Source organism: Amblyomma mixtum, chromosome 3 (genome assembly GCF_055824585.1).
Source record: "Amblyomma mixtum isolate Tamu chromosome 3, ASM5582458v1, whole genome shotgun sequence".
In the NCBI taxonomy this organism is placed as follows: domain Eukaryota; kingdom Metazoa; phylum Arthropoda; class Arachnida; order Ixodida; family Ixodidae; genus Amblyomma; species Amblyomma mixtum.
The window spans coordinates 208236443-208249563 of NC_143014.1; the positions used below are offsets into that span (position 1 = coordinate 208236443).

Sequence of the window (13121 nt, forward strand, 5' to 3'; positions counted from 1 at the left end):
TCTAATTCTGATATGGCGTTCAGTTGTCTATAATTAATGCACAGCCTGACACTTGCGTCTTTCTTCGCAACACAGACTATGGGGTGCGCGTAGCTACTCTCCACAGGGTAAATTAGGCCCCCTTGAAAAAGTTCTTCAATCTGACGGTCCCCCTCATGCCTAAGTGCGACCGGTACACGGCACGGGTAAGCCCTTGTTGGTTTGGCGCCTGGTACCAGGTTTACCGTGTGTTCTCCAACCATGCACTTTCCCGGCCGTTCGGGGAACACCGCTTTGTATCGGCCTATCACTTGACTTAGCTCCTTGACTTGTTCCTGGCTCAGATGCGTGGATTCATGTAGTGTCACCTCAGTGGTGTTATTCCCACTATGCAATCCCGGGACAACTTTTACGTCTCCAAACTCTCCATCCGCCTCAAAAATTACGCCTACGTTGTTCACCCTGGCGTAATACTTTCTTAGTCTATTGGCGTGAACCCATCGCTCAGAACCATCTCTGAACTTGACAACATAGCTATCGGGTCGCGTATGCTCCTTAATTGTTCCCGGGCCCATCCATTTAGGTTGCATCTTATTCTGCTGGTTCGTATCCAAAACTAGAACTTCCTCACCCTCACAGAAACCTTTGGCCCGTGCCCTTAGATTGTATTTATCCGCATACGCTTGCTGTAGCTGCTTTATTTGGCAGTCTACCCTATCGGCTACTTCGGCCATTTGTTGCCGGAGCTCGATCAGGTACTCTGACGCAGCCTTATTTAGGCCCGTAGGTGGTGACCAGCTACCTGTCCATGTCTTTTGGAGGATACTTAATGGACCTTGCGGGACGCGCCCATACATGACCTCAAACCGGGACGCTCCCGTGATCTCATGTGGGACTTCTCGGTATGCCCACCGCATGCATGAAATGAACCGCTCCCATCCGCGTGCGTGGTCGCCTATTATGTGCCTGAGCATCGCCTTGAACGCGCCGTTCCAGCGCTCAGTGATGCCATTACTCTGCGGATGCTGCGGAGTTGAAAACCTCATGTTTATTCCTAAGCGCTGCATGAGCTCACAAGTTAGTGCTGAGGTAAAGTCTGTCCCCTGGTCACAGCAAATCAGCTGAGGGATACCGAACCGTGCGAAAATGTCAAGAAGCGCCTGGCACGTGGCCTTAGCTGTTAGTGAGCGCAGCGGTATCACCTCTGGCCACCTAGAACGTAGATCGATAACACACAAAGCGTATCGATGTCCCCGCGCTGATACGGGCTCGATAGGTCCAATGCAGTCTAAGTAGATCACTTCGAAAGGCTCCCTTGGTCGACTCAGCGGTGTGATTGGCACCCAATCTGTCGTCTTCGTTCTTGAAAAGGTTTAACAGGTGTGGCAGGTTTGACAATGCCGTCTGACGTCGGCAGCAAGGCCGGGCCAGAAAAACGCACTGCGGATACGCTGTTTAGTTTTCTTTTCAGAAAAGTGTCCTCCACAAGGCATATCATGCGCAAGAGTCAGCACTTCTTTCCGACGACCAGTGGGAGCACGAGCTGCCGACACTGTCTGCCATCCAACTCCTCCTTCTATTACCATGTTATACGTTCCGGCCTGTGCCTGTGACCAAGCCTCTGCCAGGGAGACGTCTCCTCTTTGTTCACTGGCGAACATGGGTCCAGCCGTGCTCTTGTCTGGCTTCTCAGGCCACGCTCTCCTCAGCGCTCTCACTTTGTTCAAATTCTAACTATCGCGTTGCGTTTTGGTTGTGGTTGGCGACCTCGGTTTCCGCTCGTATTATCCTAACCGCGAGATCAGTGGTCTCACTTCGCTCTCTTTCGAGTGCCTTAAAAACGTCCGGGGTCAGTAGGGCATCAACCTCTCCAGCTAGCTCGTCCGTAACCACGCATAAAGTCACTAGTTGCGGGCTTGCGCCACCATCTTCCGTGGGCAGACTCAGTGGAATGTAAAAGAGCTCGGCTGCTACGGTGTGCCAAACGCGCCCCGTAAGCGAACCGTTCCACTTCCCTGCTTGCGGACTTCCTCAGGCACCACCTGTGTTCCGCAGACTTCTCGCTCGCGTTGCGTTGCGGCTGGACCCGTGCCTCAGTCTTTCCGCTCTCCACGTCCAGCTGGTGGCAGAAGGGTGGGAGTCCCACCGGTGCTCACAGCGAGCCCGTCACGTCTCCCAGGCCGATGAAGTCGGCCGCCGCAGATGCCGCCGAAGGCACAGAATCTCGGTCTGCCGATCTCCTTTCGCTTGCTCCTTGGCGCTGTCGTGGAGTCTTGGCTCCGAGGCCTCTCGCAAACGTATCGCCTCACTTGGACCTTGTTCCCCGGGGCTTCTCACCAAGATGTTGCCCCGTCAGGCTTCCGGAAGGTACTGCCTCCAACCGCTTCGCAGAAAGCCGCTCGGACAATCCTGGTCACGGCACCAGTTAAGTTTCTTCTTCGTAAAGGGTCGAATGGCTGGCTCGTCTATGATCGTACGCGGTTAGCAGTTCGAAGGGCACTTCGCGCCTTCGTCCACTCGTCCGGCGACACGTTGCCGGTTGGGGCAGCAACTCCAAACTTCTTGAGAAGCAAAACTAGTTTATTCAAGACGAGACCAAAAATAAAGGCAACAGGAGGAAAAGGCGGTTTAAAGAAAGGTTGTCTAAAAGCGGCAGAGAATGGGACTCGGCGCGTTCCTCCCGCTCTTTGTTTGCAGCGGGTTTTAATACCTTCGATAATTGGGCGGAGCTTTATTAAATCTACTCTCACCCAATTTCAACTAATGCTGCTGCAATGGCACTGTACATACAAGTGGGCGGAGCCCAGTGCTCGCCACAGCCCGACTCGGCGGACCGCGCACTTTTCCTGGAATATGCACTCTCACGAGGCGCCAGTAAAGTCCACCGCTTGTTCGTTTCAGAAGTCGCCGACCCCACTGACCGCCCCTCCCCCCCTCCCCCCCTTGAGAGCTATTTTCAATAGGAAACGGTCGTCAGCCCCTTGGTCCCCGTTTCCCGCGGCCTCGGACAGCGTCCGAAGCGCGCGACGCGCTGTCATCATTGTCAACCCTTCCCGACTTCAGACAGACGTGGTAGGGGGGAAGTGAGCTTATGGCGCCGTAGGCTTCTAGCTCAACAGGGGGTTGATGACTTGCCTGTTGATTTGGAGCAGCACGTCCTGCGTTGATAAATGTGGCCGGAAGCAGAACATGGAGTGCGGCAGCAGCTCATACTGTTCCAAATAATTGGAAAGCCTTTGCCTCACTGCCGCCTCCATGAGGTTACGGCGCAGGACGTGAGAGATATCGGTCTCAAATTTTCTTTTCATATCTTTTTACCGGGATGGCGGATGAACGTCACTACGGATGTTTTCCAGTCGTTCGGTAACTCCGCCAAGTCCCAGCATTCGTTGATGTAGTGCGTAAAATCTTCAAGAGCTGGATCGTCGAGATTGGCCACAAGGCCGACCGTTATCTTGTCATCTCTCGGTGCCGTCCCTCGCCTCATCTTCAACAGTGCGGCTTTAATTTCCTGGACGGTAAATTTTGCGTCAAACTTTGAATTTTCCTCTCCGGTGTATGTCCTTATCTCCGCATCATCGTCTACAGTCGTACATAAGTACCTTGCTCTCAGTTTGTGGGTGAGTTTTTTGTCTATGCCTTGTAAGTCGTGGAGTGCCCTGCTTAAATTTCTGCATTGTTCGCCTTTGGTACTCTTAGGCTCAATGAGGAACCTGAGGAAGCTCCCTGTACCTTTCGTGTTGGGAATCGCATTTAGATATCCAGTTGGTTTTGGCTAGAGACCACAGGTAGTCTTCCGATTCTCTGGTGAGCTGGGAAATTCTAATTTTAAGCCTACGGTTAAATGTTTTTTCCATCTCTTAGTTAGACATCTGCTGGCTTCCTACAAGTGTAAGAGGTGGTTGTCTACTGCCGGGGTGCCGTCGGTGGTATGAAATTTACGCGTGAGGCGAATTTTGGTTTCAATTAGCGTTTTGGCCCAATCCTCATTGCTTGCCGCGTCGACACAGAGTGACGGGGACTCCACTGAACTTGGTACAATCGGTCAGGCAAGCCTCTCCCCTCCTTTTCTGTAATTTATTTGATTCTAATGCGCTTTGTAGGATGCAGTGGTAACTGCCGAGAGTTTCTTTTGTATTGTGCCATTCGTAATCTTTAGCGTTCCGCTAGCGAGAGGTCTAGACAGCTTTCTGAGCACAGGCTATTTCCAGGGCAAATATCTCGTAATCGAGTTTAAAGTGTCAGCAAAACAGCACAAAATGTCTTCTCCGCTTTCTTCGTGGTTTATCACGATGACTGATTTTCGTTCCGAGTGTATTTTCGAATGCTGCTAGGCTTGAACCCCGCGTGAAATTCTATAAGTGGGATATGTAGACCAGTCTATTGATTGGAAAGGCAGATAGGTTGGCTGAAGAGATGAATATCTGGCCAGCTACTCTGCATTGGGGAAGAGGAAGAGGAGAAGAAAGGTTTTTTCGTCTAGGTGCTTGGGCCGTGACTACAATACAGCACATTGATTAGCAAAGTCTCTAGATGGGTATACCTTATGGACTTTATTAATGTTTCTTCTTCATTAATCGAGAGGATGTCATGTCACCTCAGCGTAGCGGACAAACATTGAGAATAATGACAGGTGTACGTCAACGGGTGGCTGCAACTCTTTTCTCTTTCTCGTCGTCTCGCTCCTTGCCTCGAGCTCCGAAAATAGCATTAGTGATTAGTTGAATCAAAATTGTTTCAGTGACGCATAGCTCATGTTCTTTCCAGGGAACGTCCGCGCAAAGGGCACAGGTGAACGGTATTCAAAAAGCACCTGAGTAATCTCATTTCATATCGAATTTAACTGGCAGGTGTGGAGGGGTATGCAGCGCGTCGTCGAAGCGCCCCCAAACCCGCAGTCTTCCACGATGGGGCCCGACTAGAGCCTTTTAGATACCTGCAGAAGTATATATTGTTTTGGCGATAGTTTTTCTGGCATAGTGAAACAGTACACGTTGTCCTGTTCTACCCTCTCTTTCTTCGTCTTCGAGGACGATCATGCCGCTGTTGCGTATGTCCGCATTCTGACTGCTGTTTCAAGGGCTCACTTTCTCTTCCACTTGCACAGCATCCATGTCGATGTTTTCAGGATGCGATACCTTGAACATGTTCACGAACCGCCCTCGAGACGAATAAGTCTATCTCGGGCAGCCATGCCTAAACAAATAAAAACAGCGAAATATATTCTCTTCGGCAACCGCTGAAGCGTTTTCTACAAAATTTGTTGAATCTGAAGGGAAGGATCAAAAACACCTTCGTGGTGGGTGCATTGACTGGCTGATTGCGAAATCACATCGCTATGTGATGTATGTAGTGGCATACCTTTAGCACAGACAGCTCAAGGTAACACATAAGAATGGAGCATACATTATAGCTCTTGCCCTGTTCCTAAGGTTCGCGTTTTATGTGCAATATATGTGCGAACCTATCAGGACGAAGTGAGAGAGGTCTTGTAAAGCTCTGAGCATGAAATGCTTCGCAGCTCTGCGAGTGTTTTGGGAGGGGCCGCCTCAAACACAAAGAAACTCCTTTTCTCGGTAGATTTTCAAATCCTCCATGCAAACCTTCCGCGTAGGTGTTTTCTGCCAAAAGTCTCGTACACGCAATAATAATGCTTATTTGAATCAAAGAAGAAGCAACGAAGAAGTTGGGACGAATCGTGCACGGCCACGTGTCATTGTTCTCGATTCTTCCCGGAACGCAGTCGAGAAAAACGAAGTGAGTATTAGTCCGCGCTGCGATAACTTCTGCCAGTACGCGGCGCTGGCATCTGTGAAAAAAAAAAAAATCTACGAGCTGAAAAGTAGTGCCTGCCCGACCCGTATGCGGAAATCGCATTATGGTCTCCACAGCTTTGGTGATTCGCAAGAAACAATTCAAGCCACTCAGCGTGGCACAGCGACCTTGGAGACGTGAAAATGCCGTTCTTGGGCCTTCATCGCCAGCAGCAGAGGAGGCGACGACGACGAGGAAGCTGAAGCAGGTGGAGGGCCCGCGCACCGCCTCACCCCTGCAGGCCCGGAACGCTGACGCGGCATTCCAAGCCTGGGTGGTGGTGGTGACGGTCGCACCTCCTGCTGCAGCTGCCGTTCGGCCCGGCGCCATGGCGCCGCGGCGCGCCTCGGGTCCCCGACATCGGCGAGAAGGGCACGCTGAAGACCGAGGTGCAGGTCAACCCCATCGAGAACCTGGAGGCGACCACCGCGCTTGTCCTGGACGGCGCATGCCGGTCTTCGCCTCCTCCGGGCGCCAACACCAGGAGGCTTAAGCGTGACGACGAGGAAGAACGCAGCCACCCCGCATCCAGATGACCAGGTTGGCGGACCAGCAGAGCGGCGGCAGCGCTCTCCCCCCAGCGCCTGCCGACGCCCGCTCGTCCCGACCACGACGGCCCTGGTGCTAGCGTCCTCGGGCGTGAGTAGACGGGTTGCAGGAGGTCAAGGTAGAATCGACTTCGCCGTAAGCCTGGCTGCCAGCGAGGTGTTCTCTACGTCTGCAATGCAGGATTTACCAGAAGTCAAGCAAGCAGCCGCGAGCCGGATGCCCCGTTGTGGTTCATGGTGGTGGCGAGTGGGGGGCTGCAGAGGCCGCAGCTGCCGATAAAGGTGCTTCGACTGCGCAACACTCCACGGAGAGATCCAATGCCACGTAGAGTGGTTTCAGCGACATTACCGAAACCAAGTGCATTTCTCCTCATCGACGGAACGTAGCGCAGGGCGGCTTCAACGAAGCTGCCAGAACCAGAGCGGATCTCATCATCATCGATAGAACGCGGCGGCGGGTTTTCATTCTGCCGGAGGGGAACATTTTTCGAGAGCAGGCATGGAGCGAGGACTGCGCCTAGTGCGCCTGACACCGCGAGAGAGAGAGAGCTTTCCTTTTTTTTTCTATGACCTTGGACACTGCTGAGTGCCAGGATTACGGGATGGTGTGGAACCGCGATCAGGGATGTGCAGAGACACACATGGCGAGAGAGAGAAACTTTAGTGACTGATTAGAGCGACTCCAGTACTCAAGCGGCCAATGAGCTGGTGTCGACATGTATAGCGGCTGTGAGGAGTGAGCCTACAATTGAGAGGACAATGCGGCAAGGCTCCCTCACAGCGCATTAACTTTTCTATTTCTCCAGTTTCTTTTCGTTTCAACCTTTTTGTGTTTAGCAGCACACCATTTCGTGCTCGCTTTTTCTTTTGCTTTCTATCTTTTGCGCTCACTTTTTCTTTTCCTTTTTATCTTTTGGCGCTCGTTTTTTTTCTTTGCTTTCTATCCTTTTGCGCTCACTTTTTCTTTCGCTTTCTATCTTTTCGCTCTGAATTTTTGTTTGGTTTCTATCTTTTCATGTTTACCAGCACACTTTCATTTCTTGGAGTGAACAGTAACGCTTTTGTGTGTGCTTTTTTGTAACTTCTGTGTGCTGTGTCAATAAAGGTAAAAAAAATTATGTGCTGTGTCAATAAAGGTTAAAAAAAAATTAAGTGTACCTCGGGCTACAGAAGGTGAGAGTATGAAATGATTTACAAGGCGTGGCACATTTCCGGGTCTAGTCACAGGTGTTAATAGCCGTATACTATGAATCTGTGTCTCAGGATATGTAAATTTTTTATAAGGCGACCGCCCGCTTTTCTTTGGACTCAGCGACGCGTGGACCACTTACTCGCTCTCGCCCGTAGGCGTGTAAAGCCGCGTTGGTTTTGACGTAAACATCGCCGCCATTTTGGATTCGAATGAGAGAAATCCATAGCGCATCCTAAGATGGCTCAAAGATTGCGGCAGCTGTCACTCGAGTCTTGAGGAGCTTCCGTGATCAGCCACTATTTTTGGCTGCACAATGCGCTCGACTTGGTTCGCCACTTTCGGTATGTAGGGACCCGCGTGACCAGCACCGATAACGTGCCGAGGAAGAAGAGGTGGCACCAGCACGCGCCACAGAAATCGCTGGAATACGTCATTGACATTCGCGGGTGCCGCCGATCCGTTCCGTCGACCTCATCTTGTTGTTGTTGTTGTTGTCCTCTAGATAATGGCGCGTACCCAGTGCGGGGGATTGGCCAAGACACAGGCGGCAACTGATAGGTGTACAAAATCTTAAACAAGAAAATACTGGTTATGAAAAATAAAATAATTATGATAATAATAGCAATTTCTATTGCACATCCTGGCACCACTTCCTCTTCTAGTGCACGTGGCCGGCACTGGTCGGGTGAAGGGGGGGGGGGGGGGTCGCTACAAACACTTTAAATGATGGCGCGTTCATTTCTGTTCTTTTTCATTCCGGTCAGATAGTTCAACAGCTCTCCCTCTATTCGCAACGTCCCTTTCGCTGTTTGAAGAGCCATAGCATTCGGCCGTTCTTCAGCGGCCTTGGCAAACATTCGCGGCGCAGAACGAACGTATGAAAGATGATGAACGCGACAACATCTGATGCATAGCGCAATAAAGTACCAGTCAGAGCATGCAGCATGAGAGGCTGCCGCGATGGCCGAGTGGCGTAATGGCGTATACTCGATTCGGCGACCCGATTGGAGTAAGGGGTCTAGGGAGTTTAAAGACCTTGCCGTCGAGGTCCATCAAAACATTTTACCTCAATTTAAATCGCCCATTGAAAAACGTTCTTCGGTTTCGTGGAGCAAGGAGACTTGCTCCGGATAGCCGATTGGAATACGCTATAAGGCATCGGCAAACAAAGCTGCTTTGGTCGCCCCCCATCTGGTTCGAAGTGGCTGGTATTCCGAGACGTGAAGGGGTAGAAAGGTCGTCGACAACGATGGGAGTCAAAATTTCTTTTTTGTCGGTCTTCGAGACCGCCTTTGCAGACCACAATGTCGCCCTTGTCTCGCGACGTGCACCGCATGGCCTGCCGGAACCGGCACCTGATGCTTCCGAGCAGTTGGCGAAACTGGTGCAGGTCAAATATGCCAGTTTCATCTGGAGTGCTTTAAAATTTTACTTACAGCAAATTCTAGTACGCTACATAATTTCTTTGTTGTTGTTTTTTATTATTTTTCTTTTCCCACCGCGTGCTCTCGCAGACCTACAGGACTACGCCCCTGATTACACCCTACGCGAAGCCAATGACGTCACCATCGCATCGTACCTGCGGCACGTGAAGGAGCCCTACTTCACCACCACAAAGATACTCAACAATCCCGATGCAGTCGCCAAGGTTAGAGCACTTTCGGCTACTAATCAAGGCACCAGTCTCCAACTCCCACATCTTTCAAATGGCGAGCGCTCCCCTTCAAACGGCCCTGCTTACCCACGGCAAGTGTTACTGGCGCAGTACCAGCTGCAGGTATATATCTGTAGGTATACGGATCGTTGATAACTGTCCACCGAGGAAACAGCAGCGGTGAATGAAGTCTTGACCGCTGTGGTGTCCCTTTGTTTTTACCTTAGCAAGAAATCATGTAAACGGAAAGCTCGAACCGAAGACAGGCGAGCTCATGAATAAGCGCGAGAAAATAGCTCACCAGGACATGCAGCTCTAAACTTTATTGCGCGCACCGCTCTTGAAGATGCTTCATGCGAAGCACGGTGCACAAAAGTGGCGGGCTGCGTTTTCGTTTTGTTCTCTATTTACACATTTGCCGAAACATTTACTGTACGTTTTCTTGAACCTCCTCTTCTTTTGTGCCAAATGTCGCAACCATGCAGCGTTTTATTTCGGCGCAGATAAAGTTTACAGCTTTTCATTTGGGGATCTCGGTTAAGGCGATTTATATGAGCGACTCAGAAATAGTGGCGCCAGAAAATGCCCGCACGCATATGCTCGCTTTGCGCTCGCTGAACGAGAAAGTGCCGGGGTTCCTTTCAACCATTCCAGACATTTCATGAATGGTAAAAAACTACTTTTTCATCTCCGTCTTTAGTGTTGTTGCTCCTAAAAATGTACAGGTTTGGTTCGGTTTATGGGGTTTAACGTCCCAAAGCGACTGAGGCTATGAGAGACGCCGTAGTGGAGGGCTCCGGAAATTTCGACCACCTGGGGTTCTTTAACGTACACTGACATCGCACAGTACACGGGCCTCTAGAATTTCTCTTCCAAAGAAATGCCGCCGCCGCGGCCGGGATCGAACCCGCGTCTTTTGGGTCAGCAATATATATATATATATATACTGTAATACACTCGAAAAAGGGCTGGTCCTCCAGCCGAAACGTCGTGAATTAAATCTTGTTATGTTTTTCAAGTTCTGGTGACTTTATCTTATATTAATAAACCAGGCTCCAAAAAATAATTTTTGATATATATATATATATATATATATATATATATATATATATGAGAGAAGCCAACAGCCACAGAAACCAAGGGGCACAGGGGATTTTTAATTTATTTATTTATTTTGTGTTGTTGATCAATTTATAATATTACTGAATATGTTATCGCTTAAAGCTAATTTATTAGAAAAGCAGAAGAAAAAACAACCACAACAACTTCTTTAGCAAGCATCTTAACATACAGTGCGGTGACATCGAACGTGCCCATCGCCTTGACCAGCCCCGTTCTGATCAAGCTAGACCAATCATAGTTAAATTCCTGAACTTTAAATATAAACTTGAAGCATTTCGAAATGCACATAAATTAAAAGAACTCACGGAACCAAAAGTTTGGCTAGACGAAGACTTCTCCCCAAAGGTTCTTCATGCACGGAAAAAGCTGCGCGACCTCGCCAAAGGAAATATCAGAGAAAACGAGCGTTATTCTGTAAGATTTGACAAGCTTCACATGAAAAATGGTGTTTGCCGATATGATTCTGCAACAGACAGCGTGAAAAAACTTCCTTCTAGGCATACGCCCCCCGAGAATTGACAGTCTACCGCAAAGAAAACCATCCGTATCAAAACCAAACCAGTCTCCTTGGTCTTGGCAAACTTCCGCAGCATACATAACAAAGTAGATGCACTTAAAGGTATTACACATACCTGCTCTGCTGATATCATCGTGGGTACGGAAACGTGGCTAAGCGAAGACGTTGCACGTGATGACATCGCGTTTCCATCATCGTTCGTTTTATTCAGGAAGATAGGGCTCATTCTCGACGAGGAGGAGGAGTGCTGATTGCGATTAACAAAGACTTCCACGTATCTCTTGTCCCTATCGACTCTCCCTTAGAAATAGTCTGGGTTTCTGTTCAACTTGGCCATAAGCTTTGCATTATAGGCGCCTGCTATAAACCACCAAGTAGCCAACCTGAATTAATTGAACTGTTAAACGACGCTATCGAGCAGATCCTTGTAAAGCACCCGAATGGCCTCCCATTTTTAGCAAGTGACTTTAACTTTCCTGCGATTAACTGGACGACGCTAACTGTTGACTCCGATAGTTACCGACAGGAGAACATTAACTTCCTTCACTTACTTCAATATCACCAGCTCACCCAAATTGTTCACGAGCCTACTCGCGGTAGGCATATCCTGGACCTCATCCTAACAACCAATCCTGAGCTCTCAGAGATCCACGTCTTGGAAGAATTAAGTGACCACAAAGTTGTGCACTGTTCTCTTTCTCTTCCGCGGAGCGACAAAACAAAAACCAAAAAGCTTATCTACAACTACGCACGTGCGGACGTTGAAAAAATGAACCTGTTGCTGGAAATATTCACGAATAGTTTTCAGGCCAATTTTCATAATCGCACGGCCAGTGAAAATTGGAAGTTGTTTCGTGACAAACTAAAAGAAGTTGAAGATTCCTGCGTGCCAAAACGAATGATAAGCACACGTACTAACAAATAGGAAGAAAAGAGCATTTAGGAAAGCCGTTCGAACAAAAGAAGCTACAGACTGGGAAAACTACAAAAGCATTTCTAAAATAGCTGAAAACGAATTTCTGAAGCCAAAAACAAATATTTCAATTTTACACTTCCTAGTTTGATAAAAACTGACCCTAGGAAATTTTGGAAACTGTTAATCCTAAAAGTGCTAGTACGGTTCCTGTTCTTTTGGGTGTAAACAGCAGCACTCTACGTATAGAACAATGTGCAGAACAATTCAACGGCCACTTCTCACAAGTTTTTACAGATGAATTGCCCATTTACAATGCACTGCTGCTTCCTGAGGCCGATATCCAGATTTCATTTTCACCCATTCACGTATCTGCGCTTGGCGTGGTTCGTGCAATTGAACGCCTACCCCACCACACTAGCCCAGGACCCGATGGCATCAACGCGAAGCTGTTAAAAATAACCTGCCAGCACACAGCTTTCCTGCTATCACTCATTTTCAACAGTCACTCGATACGACATGTGTGCCAGAAGATTGGAGATCCGCGTATGTAATCCCAGTATTTAAATCTGGAGACAGATCCGTTCCTAATAATTACAGGCCAATTTCACTAACCTCGATATGTTGCAAAATATTCGAACACATAATATACACAATCTTTATGACTCATCTTAACCACAACAACTTGCTTCACAACAACCAGCATGGCTTCCGAAAACATTTATCGTGCCAGACACAGTTATTTGAGCTAATAACGGACCTTCATGAAGCAATCGACTCTTCCCTCTACATTGACTCCACCGTTATTGATTTCTCTAAAGCCTTTGATCGCGTGCCTCATAACCGTCTGATGATAAAAATACGCAATTGCAGCTGGATCAACACACTACGCAGTGGATTAACGCATTTATAACAAACCGCTTTCAGTCAGTTAAATTAGAGAGCTTCTTATCAAGACGTACAGGTGTTGCTTCAGGAGTACCTCAGGGTTCGGTGCTGGGTCCACTGCTTTTGTTAATATATATTAATGACATCACGTCGAACATAACATCAACAATTCGATTATTTGCAGATGACTGTGTAATTTACCGAGTAATATCGAGCCCTTGCGACATCGTTGCTCTCCAGACTGATCTTGATGAACTAACTATTTGGTGCGGCAGTTGGCAAATGGTAATTATCGCAGATAAAACTAAACACCTCAAGTTTACATTTTCGTTGCAAACACGAGCCCTAATGCCTACTCAGTTAATAATACTACCATTGAAACTGCAGCGTCGGTAAAATACCTGGGTGTAAATTTAACTCTAATTTATCCTGGAGCACTCAAATTGAACAGATCACTACCAAAGCCTTAAAAAAAACTTGGTCTTCTTAAACGC

General features: G+C 48.6%; 1 pseudogene; it reads left to right on the top strand.

The window, feature by feature from the left end:
• The first annotated feature begins 5857 nt into the window (after window positions 1–5857).
• Window positions 5858–13121, top strand: part of LOC149353474 (uncharacterized) — a 117586-nt pseudogene continuing 110322 nt past the window's right edge.